Below are 13263 nucleotides of genomic sequence, written 5' to 3' on the forward strand. Positions count from 1 at the left end.
GTGGCCATGTGGAAGGTGAAACCTGGAGTAATCAGGAAACTCTTATACCTCAACACTAGCTACTAGCTCTTCCTGTTCAGCAACATGACCCACCCCTTCCTCATACCCCTAAAGCAAGACAGGTATTCAGGTGTGGCTACAGGTCTTATTCCTCCCCACCACAGACACAGCCTCCTCCACAAACAATAGTGTTCTAATCTCTTTTGTGCATAGATGAGCACAAAATTAAGAATCGGCAAATATTTAAGGGAAACTAACATTGTGAGAAATATGCATTTACAGATCCAAAGCAGCTCAGCAAAACCTAGGCAGAATAAATTCAAAAACAGCTATGCCCAGAAACATCATAGTCCAACTGCTGAAAACCAGAGGAAGCGAAATAAAAAAGCACTCCGAGAAAGATGTAGTATTATATAAAAGGAAGAATGACTTGAATCACCATGAATTTCACATCATAAACCATGAAGATGATGTGCATGTGTCCTAAGTCGCTTCAGTTGTGTTCGACACTTTGTGACCCTATGAACTGTAGCCCGACCAGCTCCTCTGTCTATGGAATTTCCCAGGCAGGAATACTGGAGTGGGTTACCATTCCCTTCTCCAGGAGATCTTTCTGACCCAGGGATCGAACCAGCATCTCTCATGTCTCCTGCGTTGGCAGGCAGGTTCTTTACCACAGTGCCACCTATGAAAATGACAGTAGGTCAGTATCTTTAAAGAGCAGAAGAAAGAAAACTGTCAACCCAGACATTGTCCCTCAATAATGAAGGCAAATGAAGGTATTTTTAGAGAAACAAAAACTAAGAGAAGTGACTGCCATCAGAACTGGCCCACAAGAAATGCTTCAATGGGAATGCTGCCACTTGGAAACTCAAAATTTCAGGAAGGAAGGGAAAATGTTCAAGGAAATATAGTCAACTCTCAGTTTTCACAGATTCTGTATTTGTGCATTTACCAGTGAGCTAAAATTTATGTGTAACCCCTAAATCAGTACTCAGAGCTTTCCCAGTTATTCAAGGATACACACATTCAGGGATTCAGGGCAGCGGAAACCCTGAGTCACCTATTCCAGGTGTTCTCAGCACATTCCAGATGGGCTCAAACAAGACCGCTCTGCCTTCCTGTTTTAGCTCTCAAGATGCAAATAGGTGTCATTATATATTGCCATGTTTTTTGCATTTTTGTGCTTTTTATGGATGATTTTTTTCTTTAAAGTGGCCCCCCCAATATGGAGTGCTGAAGTGTTCCAAAGCCCAAGAAGTCTGTAAGATGCTTTGAGGAAAAAATACATGTGTTAGATTAACTTTGTTCAAGAATCAGTTATAATGGCCATCAGTTCAATGTTTAAAATAAAAAATCAGTTAAATCTTGTTTATCATTTCCTTTGCTGTGCAAAAGCTTTTAAGTTTCATTAGGTCCCATTTGTTTATTTTTTGTTTGTATTTCCCTTACTCCAGGAGGTATCAAAGAGGTTCTTGCTTTGATTTATGTCAGAGTGTACTGTCTATGTTTTCCTCTAAGAGTTTTGTAGTTTGGGGCCTTAAATTTAAGTCTTTAATCCATTTTGAGTTTATTTTCTTGTATGGTCTTAGGAAGTGTTCTAGTTTCATGCTTTTACAAGTAGCTGTCCAGTTTTCCCAGCACCACTTATTGAAGAGGCTGTCTTTTCTCCATTGTATATTCTTGCCTCTTTTGTCAAAGACACAGTACCCATAGGTTTGGGGATTTATTGCTGGACTTTCTATCTTGTTCGATTGGTCTGTATTTCTGTTTTTGTGCCAGTATCATATTGTCTTGATGACTGTAGCTTTGTTGTATAGTCTGAAGTCAGAAAGGTTGATTCTTCCAGATCCATTTTTCTTTGTCACGATTGCATTGGCTATTCAGGGTTTTTTTGTTTGTTTGTTTCCATACAAACTGTGATTTTTTTGTTATTGTTCTAGTTCCATGAAAAATACCATTGGTAGTTTGGCAGAGATTGCACTGAATCTGTAGATTACTTTGGGTAGTATAGTCATTTTCACAATATTGATTCTTCAGAATGGGAGAAACTAATTGCAAATGAAGCAACCGACAAAGGATTAATCTCCAAAATATATAAATAGCTCATATGGTCCAATATCAGAAAAAGAAACAGTCCAATTAAAAAATGGGAAGAATACCTAAACAGATATTTCTCCAAAGAAGATATATAGATGGCCAATAAGCAGATAAAAAGATGTTCAATATCACTAATTATTAGAGAAATGAAAATCAAAACTACAATGAGGTATCACCTCATACCAGTCAGAATGGCCATCATCAAAAAATTTACAAACAATAAATGCTGGAGAGGATGTGGAGAAAAGAGAACTCTCTTGCACTATTGACAGGAATGTAAATTGATAAAGCAACTATGGAGAAGAGTATGGAGACCCCTTAAAAAACTAGGAATAAAACTACAACATGACGCAGAAATCCCATTGCTGGGCATATACCCTGAGAAAACTATAATTGAAAAATACACATATACCCCAATGTTCATAGCAGCACTATTTACAATAGCCAGGACACAGACGCAACCTCGATGTCCATTGACAGACGCATGGATAAAGACGTGTGGAACATATAGTGAGTGGAATATTACTCAGTCATAAAAAAGGAATCTGCTTGTAATGCAGGAGACCTGGTTTTGGTCACTAGGTTGGGAAGATCCCCTGGAGAAGGAAATGGCAACCCACTCCAGTATTCTTGCCTGGAGAATACCATGAACAGAGGAGTCTGGTGAGCTACAGTCCATGGAGTGGCAAAACAGTCAGATACAACTTAGTAACTAAACAACAACAAAAATAAAAATGCAACATATCATTTGTATGCTGCAACTAAAGTAGTACTCATATACAGAAATTCATAACTTTCAATACTTATGTTAGTGAAGAAGAGCAACCAAAAATCAGTCAGCTAGAGAACAGACTTCTGGAGACAGCAGGGGAAGGAGAGGGTGGGACAAATTGAGAGAGCGGCATTGAAACATGTGCATTTCCACGTGTGAAGCAGCTAGCTAGAGGGAAGTTGCTGTATGACCAGGGAGCTCATGCCGCTGCTCTATAACCATCTAGAGGGTGGGGTGGCATGGCAGACGGAACGAGCTTTATGTTTGCATCACGTCCAGATCCCCTGGAGGAGGGCATGGCAATCCATTCCAGTATTCTTGCTTGGAGAAGTCCATGGACAGAGGAGCCTCGCGGGCTGTGGTACATGAGGTTGCAAAGAGTTGGACACAACCGAGTGACTAGCACAGCCTACAGCACGTTTTTATAGGCTGGGTAGTTTCATAGGCTGATAAGTAGGAGGATTGTGAGCCGTGCTAAGTCACTTCAGTTGTATCTAACTCTATGCAGCCTCATGGACTGTAGCCTGCCAGGGTCCTCTGTCCATGGAATTCTCCAGGTAAGAATACTGGAATGGGTTGCCGTGCCCTCCTCCTAGGGATCTTCCCAACCCAGGGATTGAACCCAGGTCTCCTGCATTGTAGGTGGATTCTTTACTGTCTGAGCTACCAGGGAAGCCCCCATACAAATTAACCATGCCATATTTCAGGGCCACTCTTGCCTTCTGAGATGGCCTACACTCAGTTTGAATAGTGTGTCTATCTCTAAATAAATCCACTTCTTACCTATCACTTTGTCTCTCACTGAATTCTTTTTGCAATGAGACATCAAGAACCTGAGCTTCATTAAGTCCTGAGACCTCGTGTGAACTCAATTAAAAGACTGTGGGTTCAAGTGTCAGTCTGGGTTTCGGCTGGGTTCAAGTCCTGGTGAGTGGCTTCAACTCCCAATCAGAGGTACAGTTTCACTTTTGGTCCCCAAATCCATCAGGAATGACAGAGTGGCCCAGGTAGATGTTACAAATGTTAGTGAGTCAGCATCCCAGCTAAGGAACGCCAAGCTGAGGGAAACAGTATTTTAAAATATATTGCAAGTAGACCTGTTTTTATCCCTGAAGCAGAAATTGCCTTTATTATACTAAATAGTAAACAAACATGTCCTCTGCTCCAGAGAAAGCCACTATTGCTATTTACCAAGGCTGTTTGCTATACCAACACAATGACCTTGAGAAGACAGTGGAGGACAAAGGCTGTCAGTGTCCTCCTCACAAGATGTGCAGAAACATGAAGACATATAAGTAGATAGGGTGGGGTTTCCTGGAGACAGAGAACCAGGTAAGGCGTTTTTTACACAAGAGAAGCCATTTGGGGCCTAAGCCATTCTGTGACCTAAGCCTGCACAGTGCCCGTCCTTCAACAGGGCTCAGAGATTATAATTTTAAGGAACAAAAGAATGCAGGAATAAATTACTAATATCAGGCAAGAGAAGTGAAAATAGCAGAGATAATAAATCAGTTGTAAAGACTACCAGTTAATGGTAATGACTTGCCTGAGGCATGCTTGAGCTCCTTTGCAGAATTCAAGCTCCCTCCAGCCTTCAACCACCAGATCAACTGAAACTGAAGGATTGACAAAGGCTGACCTTTTCTGATCCTCCTGACTGCTTCAGGCAACCAAACTTGGACTCTCTTAACCGCTGCCCCAGTTCTGTGCTGAATTCTCCTCTACTCAAGCCCCTTCAGGAATATGAATGTGCCATCCCAATCCCTTCATTGAATATACATGTACCCTTGGCAATTTTGCTGTTTAGGGAGATGGTGCTTTGGGGGAAATTCCTGGTATTCTTCTTACTTGCTGCAAGTAATAAATTCTTTCTCCCGCTCTTTGGCCTGGTTGTGTCTTTTGACTCAATATCCATCAAGAGGTAAACATAGTTTTCAGGTAACAGAGACCCATGGGTAATTATCTCTCAATAAGAACCCCAATTACCAGTATCAGGAATGAAAGTGAAGTCATCACTCTAGATCCTACAGACATTAGAAGGAAAAATTAGAAAACATTATAAACAACATTGGGTTAGGTGGTCTGCCTTGAAGAATCAGGGATAGATATTGTCTGGGAAAGGGTAAAAGAAAACTTTCTAAGTTGGTAAATAAAAAAAAATTTTGTATCTTTACAGGGGTGTGGGTTACAAAACTGTATGCATTGTCAAGACAACAGATATGCACTTAAAATTTGTGCACTTCATTGTTTAAATATTACTTCAAGAGGAAAAAAAATAGTAAATAATATGAACTTTAGCAATGATTTTATGCCAAAATATTTAAGTGTAAATTAATGCCTGCTATTTACTATGTGACAAGAAATATAATTTGGAGATAAAGATGAATGATGATAGATATGTGATAAGGAAAGTATATTAAAAATGTTTACTGTAGTTCACAGTAAAACTCCTCCAAATTTGTTGCATGTTTAAAGTTTTCAAAATAAAAAGAGGAAAACTGACTTAAAAATTGTATAACTCAGGGGCTCCCCCGGTGGTGTAGGTGATTAAGAGTTTGCCTAGCAACACAGGGACACAGGTTCCATCCCCCATCTGGGAAGAACCCACATGCTGCGGAGCAACTAATCTCATGTGCCACAACTCCGGAGCCAGAGCTCTAGAGGCCAAGAGCAGCAACAATGAAGCCCAAGTATCCTAGAGCCTGTTCTCTGCAACAAGAGAAGCCACTGCAGTGAGAAGCCCATACACTGCAATGAAGAGTAGCCCCTGCTCACCGCAACTAGAGAAAGCCCGCACGCAGCAACAAAAATCCAACACAGCCAAAAATAAATAAATCTTTTAAATAAATAAATAATCTGAAATTTCAAACAAATTGTATAAATCAATTACAATGTATGAACTTGATTTGGATCATAATTTGGACACGTAAGATGCTAAAAATGATGAGACACTAGGGGGAAATCTGCACACTGGCTGATTACTTGTTAAAGTGTTTTTATGCCTGTGTAGAGTAAGTTCCCAGGTCCCACAGTCACTCACCCTTACTAGTAAGGTGCATGCTATCCAGAATTTTGCTGTCTGCATCTGCATTTCTTCTCTGAGGGCTTTCTCTGCCTGCTGAAGTCTTGGTCAGCCCTTAGTTGTCTGCAAGTGCTGAGGAGCTAATCCTTACCAGAGCAGCTTTCTACCCATGTTTAACTTACAGCCTTCCCTTTTTCATCACACTTCCTCCTTTTCCCTAATGCGGTTCCTTCTCTCAAACAGACTATTTGCAATGAAGTCTTTGTTATATTATGAGTTTATGGAGGAACCCAGAATATGACATTGGGATAATGACATTTTAGTTATGTTTTTTTAAAGTTCTTCATTTTTTGGAGATACATATTGAAATATTCACAGCTAAAATTATAGCTTGAGGATTTGTTTCAAAATAATCAAGTGTTTGTAGGGAGAGCAGGTGGAGATATGAGTGAAAGACTTGGCAGAATCACGATACTGTTGAAGTTCAGTGATGCTCATGGGTATTCATTTTACATTTCTGTCTACTTTGTATATGTTAGAAATTGTATATGTACATAATTATTGTGTATGTTAAAATCTCTATATATTTCTAGTTTGTATATGTTAAAATCATATATATATAATTATATATACTTTCCACTACAATATTGTAAAGTAATTAGCCTCCAACTAATAAAAATAATTGGGGGAAAAATTATATATACTTTGTATATGTTTGAAATTGTACTAATCATACTAAATGACCAATACAAGATTAATGATGATAGGGGAGGTCTGTTAGGAACCTTGGGCACAAACTCTGATCTGGGTTCTATCAAGCAGATCTACCTCCAATGGGTCAGTGGGTCAATATGATGAAGACCTTGGTTTAAAAGTGGATCAGGGAAACTACGTGAATATTCAAAGCAAGTTTGTTTGTAAAAGTTCCAAACCAGAAACAACCACAATATCTTTCAGTAGGTGAATTGTTCAATAAGCTATGGTATATCCATACCTTGGTATACTACTCAACAATGAAAAGGAACTAACTTTTCATTCTTAACTAACACAATAATTTAAATGGGTCTGAAGGGCAATAAGCTGAGTGTAAAGAGTGGGGAAAAAAGTCAATCTTAAAATATCATACATGACTGCATTTACTTAACATTCTTGAAATGACAAAAGCATAGAGACAAAGACAGATTAATAGTTGCCGGGCTTAGCAACAGGAAGAAGTAGGTATAACTATGAAAGGATAGCACAAAGAAAATTTTTATGGTGATGGATCAGTTTTGTACCTTGATTCCAGGGATGGTTATACAAATCTATACATTTGCACAGACTGGTACACACAGACACATAAATGAATTCACATGAAAAAGTGACAAAATCTGAATAAGGGCCATGTGAGTTTCCTTATTTGATTTGTGCTATAGTTATATAAGGGCTTCCCTGGTAGCTCAGTTAGTAAAGAATCCACCTACAATGAGGGAGACCCTGGTTCTACTCCTGAGTCAGGAAGATCCCCCGGAGAAGGGTTAGGCTACCCACTGCAGTATTCTTGGACTTCCCTGGTGACTCAGACGGTAAAAAATCTATACATTTGCACAGATCTGTACACAGGTCTATAGTTATATAAGGGCTTTTCTGGTAGCTCAGCTAGTAAAGAAAAATCCGCCTGCAATGAGGGAGACCTGGGTTCGATCCCTGGGTCGGGAAGATCCCCTGGAGGAGGGGATGGCAACCCACTCCAGTATTCTTGCCTGGGAAATCCCATGGACAGAGGAGCCTGTGGGCTGAAGTCCGTGGGGTCACAGAGTCAGACACGACTGAGTGACTAAGCATAGCACAGCATAGTTCTATAAAATGTAATTATTGGGGGGTGCGGAACTGGGTGAAGGGTATAAGGGACCTCCCTGAGCTATTTTTGCAGGGGAATCTATAATTACTGCAAAATAAAAAATAAATATGTTTTCTAAAAAGTAAAGAAATGGAAATAAAAGTTTAAAAAGCAAAAGCATTCAGATTTCAAAGGTAATTAGGGTGAAGGTCCTAGAACTTGAGTTGCATATTCATTGTTGACACTGCAAAAGAACAAGCTTCCTTTCCTCTGTCCCGAAGCAAGAGAGATACAGTCTTCACTGGATAACCCAGTAGCCAATTATTACAGGCCCTGTAGCCTATAAACCCAATTATAAAGTTTCTCTCAGAAATTATAAGGCGCCCAACGTCGTAATACATTCCTTTTAGGCTTAAACTAAACAATGCAGGCTCTGTTGTTTGCACTTTTGAATGCTGGCTGGTTCTAATTCCGAGGGTTTCAATTCCATATCTTAATTTTCTGAGAGACTTAAAAGGCTGATCAACAAAGCCTAAAGCATATCTCTACCCACTGAAACCACTGAGAAATTGATATCAGGATAGAATGTAATAAGGTTACACAATATCCCTCAAGAATTTCTTTGTTTTGAGCCTGAATGTAGCTGCTTGGTTACCTCTAAAAGCAGAGAGAACTGGACCTTGCAATAGTCGGTGGCCCTCCCTTTCTGAGGTTTTTTGTTATTCTGAAATTCCAAAGAAACCAGAATTCTGGCATGTCTTCCATGTCCAGAATGTGGTTTTTCTTCTATAGCTCACTCACGCTATGCAGCACAGCCCTCCCTAACCCCCCTGAGTGACCCATCCTGGTTCTCAGATGGTAGGAAGACTAAGCCTCGGAAAATTTCCTGCTTTTGTGCTCAGTTGCATCTGACTCTTTGCAACCCCACGGACTGTAGCCCATCAGGCTCCTCTGTCCATGGGAATCTCCAGGCAAGAATACTGGAGTGGGTTACCACTTCCTACTCTAGGGGATGTTCCAGACTCAGGGAACGAACCCACATCTCTTGCATTGGCAGGTGGACTCTTAAACACTAGCGCCACCTGGGAGGCTCCTTCCTGCTTTTAAGCACACCGTTAAGTGAGGGCTCTGAAAGGGGGATACTACAGGGAGCTGCACAATTGCCCTCTACTGTAAGCAGATCAGGAGTGGACAAGAAGACCAGCACAGGACCAGAGGAGAAAGCAAGAGAACAGACTGAAACACACAGTTCAGAAAAACGAAGTAAGACTCAGAGAAATTATCTTGGCCTAAGCTAAAGGAGGAGGAGGAGGAAGACAGCCCGGATCTTAAGGACCTCATTTCCCCTATAACCCTTATGACTGCTTTGCCTTCAACGTGTATGTGCATTTGGATCCTTGCTGGTGTTGGCAATTTGCTCCTAATTTGCTCAGCCTTTAATGTGAAGAAATTAACTTACGAAGTTTACAAAAGCAGAGCCACGTGAATAACTTCATTTGAATGGAAGCTTTCTCTGCTCCCAAATAGAAAAGGTCATTGTTCGTGTACATCTGTTTCCTGATCCCAGTTTTAGGTTTGTGGGTAAAATGCAGCTGAATAAGCGCTTCCTAAAAATTTACATCATTGCCCAATGGACCTGCCCCCAAATGGAGATGACAGAGAGGTACATGGTACGACTTGTGTAGCAATTTCTTCTTCACAGCTTTGTTCTTTTTAAGTCCTCTAAAACTGCCACCATTAGATACTTAGATTTTTGACCAAAGACAAAAACAAAGCAAAACATAGTAAATAGTATCATAGTCAGGGTACCTTTAGATCAGCTGAGGTTCACGATTCGTTATCACCATCATTGCCTACTTTTCTTTGATGTTTTCCAGTTTGGAAGTTATGATTTTGCTTCTCAGCAATAAATCCTGAGCAAGAAGTAGGGACTTACAATCAAGAGGTTTATCATAAAAAAGATGATGCTCTAAGGGGTTAAGTGACTTGCTCAAGGTCACAGAGCCAGTAAAAGATTCCTCATCCATCACATCAGAAACAGACTAAGCCTGCTGCCCCCTGTCACGCTAACAGATTAAATGAGAGAAAAGGGAGCCCCGGGGAATTTCCTCTAATCACCCCACATTAGCTGAACTGCACAGATTGCCTTCTACATCCTCTCAAATCCCATTGCACTTGCCATCTGCAAAATTCACTTGAGCTCGTTCTCACATTTTGCCTTGTCTTGCTTTTTAAGAGTTGAATAAGTAAATTGGTGAGTGCTGTGTGTGTGTGAGAGTGTGTTTGTACTTAGTTGCTTCAGTCACATCTGACTCTTTTTGACCCCATGGACTGTAGCCCTCTAGGCTACTCTGTCTGCGGGATTTCCCAGGCAAGAATACTGGAGTGGGTTGCCATGCCCTCCTCCAAGTGAGCCTCCGGATCCAGGGATCGAACCTGCGCCTTTTACGTCCCCTGCCGAGGCAGGTGGGTTCTTTACCATTAGGGCCAACTGAGAAGCCCCTGTGTGTATGTTAACACCTTTATTATATATAGCAGAAGGACTAGAAACAGGAACCTAGACTTCTGTATTCTCACAAAATTTAATGCTGCAATACTTATAAATAGTTTTTATTTGACTTTAATCAAATTAGATAATAGCATGAAAAATATGGACTCTGGCCCTAATAAGCCAAGACAGAGAAAAGGAAAATTTTAGTGGAGGAAGACCAGATTTTTTTAAGCCTATGGGGTCTACATTCATTTATCATTCTTTCTTAAATATTTTCATTTAAGAAAATGTTTTTCACTTTCTTTCCGTCTTCATTTTTTTTTTCTTTTAGTATTTATTTATCTGGTTGTGTCGAGTCTTAGTTGCAGCACTTGGGGATCTTTCAACCAGTATCCCCAGCATTGCAAGGCAGATTCTTAACCAATGGGCCACCAAGGAAGTCCTTTGCCGTGACTTTTAATTCCCTGAATTCTTGGGATACATGCCTGCCTCAAACTCAGTGGTAATCCTGGGTCAACCTACACCTCAGCCTTCTTCACTCCTTACCTTAGTTATGCTGGAAACAAGATAACAAGTAACAGGAAGAGGAACACACACTTGTGTAAATAATGAAGGGCATCTGAACTGAGAAGACCGAAGGTAAAACTGTCTTCCAACACGGCTTCATCTTAGAGCTCAAATGATGTGAGCAACACCAAGCTTCCCTTTGTCATTTCATGCGGCCTTCCTTGGGGTTGGCTTTGTTCTCAGGCCAGGCGCCTTCTGGTGAGCAGAAGTGCTCCTGAGAATTCTGATGTCATGCTTGTTCCTGCTCCTTGGTATGTGATCTACTTTATCCCACTGGAAGCCTTGCACATCTTCAGTTGTTCAGTCATGTCCGATTCTTTGTGACTCCACCAACTGCAGCCCACCAGGCTCCTCTGTCCATGGGATTCTCCTGGCAAGAATACTGGAGTGGGTTGCCATTTCCTACTCTTGGGGAATCTTCCTGACCCAGGGATCAAACCCATGTCTGTTGCGTCTCCTGCATCAGCAGGCAGATTCTTTACCACTGTGCCACCTGGGAAGCCATTGGAAGCCTTAGGGTTCTAAAATTTTGAAGTAATATTTTTTCTCATCATATCCAGCAGGGAAAAAACAAATATGTGTCCCAGCATTCATGGTAAAAGTCCTAGGTTGTGTGCCCACCACTGAGCCAGTCACTCTGGCCAGGTAATTCAGATAAACTGATAATCTTCAATTCTGTTATGTGTTCCCATATTGGTGCTGGAAAGGGAATTAGTTTCCCTAGAATCTCATGAATCCCAAATAGAAATCAGTAGCTACTAGAAAGAGGGAAATAACACACTAAAGAAGTAATTAACAGAGTCCTCCACTGCCCTTTATCTTGACTGATGGGTGTTACTAGAAGAAATTAAACAATTATGTGTAATTCACAAATGAAAATGTTGATCTCTACTGTCTGCTGGATTCTCATTGCATTATTCTCCCTCCTTCACAGTTCACTCTCTACTGAGCACATCTCCTCGGCTTATTGGTCAACTGTCTTTCTTCAAAAAACAAACAAAACTCACCCCAACTCATGCTGCTGAACACAACCAAACATTTGATGTCTTCACACAGTGGAAACCATAATAACATGAGACAAAAGTAAGGTCCCTGCAATACACACAATATCAATCATCACCCTCCTCCAGCTAATAAGAGTGACTACTACCTCCTTACAATCTTCCCTCTAGTCTGCCCTCCCAATAGATATAATTTATTGAGACATCCAAGCATAGAGTTGCCCTCACTTTTTGGTAGTGAGTAAACCCCTCATTTCCTTACACTTTTCCCCAAATTACCCAACTAATCCAATAAAGCTCAAATCCAATAAATAGTTTCCTTCTAACACCCTCTTATGCAAAAACCCCTTGGTTCCTCATGGTGAGCGTTCATATTCCTTTGCAGTGAGTAGTAAAACCAACTTGTTCAACTAAACATACGTATCTGGTGGTCTTTGACTGGAGGGTGTTGGCAGTCCTTACTGTATCCATTGATGTATTATTCACCGAAATCCATTAAGTACTTTTCATTTCTCTCCTGAATTACTCCAGCAGTCTCATAAAATGATTTTCCTTGTTTCCAGTCTTATTTCCTCTAATCTACATCCCAGAGTCCTTTCCAGGGTGACCTTTCTGAAATTCAGACCTAATGATGTCACTTCCATGATAAAGTCTAAGTATTGGAGCCGAGCCTGTGACAGCCTCCTCGAAATCACACCTCCTAGCTTATTAGTCATGCTCTCTCCAACTCCAATTCCATGCACCAGTCATGATGAATTTGCAAGTAGCTCTTTCAAAGCACTTTTTTAAACTCTGGCATGACCCTTGGGCCTCTTGTGATGCCTAGAAATCCTCATCTAGCTCATTTTTATTTGTTCTCAAGCATTCTATTTGGTCTCAAGATGAGGCTCAAACATTTTGTCTTCTGAGAAGCCTTCTTGAATACCTCTGGGAGTCATTAGTTTGTGTTTATTTTTCTCATATCACATTGTCAAGCTGTACTGTATTTACTCATCTGCTTTTCTCTGAGGCTGCCAACTTCCCGAGGCCCACAACCTTGTCTTATTCATCCTGATACCCTCCTATGAGACATCATACCCAAGTTCTTCTGCAATGTTTGGAAATCGAAGTGGGGAGTGGGGTTAGGATACTCAGGGGGTGAGAGCAAACTGCTTTGTGGATGGAGCCTAGAGATGACAAATGTTTTGCAGTCTATGGGACCATCCAGCACAAGAATATCTCAAAGATTTATCTCCCCCAGGGATTTCCCTGGCAGTCCAGTGGTTAAGACTCTGAGTGCCTACTGCAGGGACCCGGGTTCAATCCCTGGTCAGGGAACTAGATCCTCTAACTAAAGATCTTGAGTGCCATAACAAAGACACAGTACAGCCAAATAAATAAATAAAAAGATCTTTCTCTCCGAAAATGCCAATAGCATCTCCAGTAAGAAATAGCTGAGATTCTATTCTATACCTTGATTCAACAACAGGTATTTGTTGGTTGAAGGAATGA

This window comes from Muntiacus reevesi, chromosome 19, assembly GCF_963930625.1.
Source record: "Muntiacus reevesi chromosome 19, mMunRee1.1, whole genome shotgun sequence".
NCBI lineage: Eukaryota > Metazoa > Chordata > Mammalia > Artiodactyla > Cervidae > Muntiacus > Muntiacus reevesi.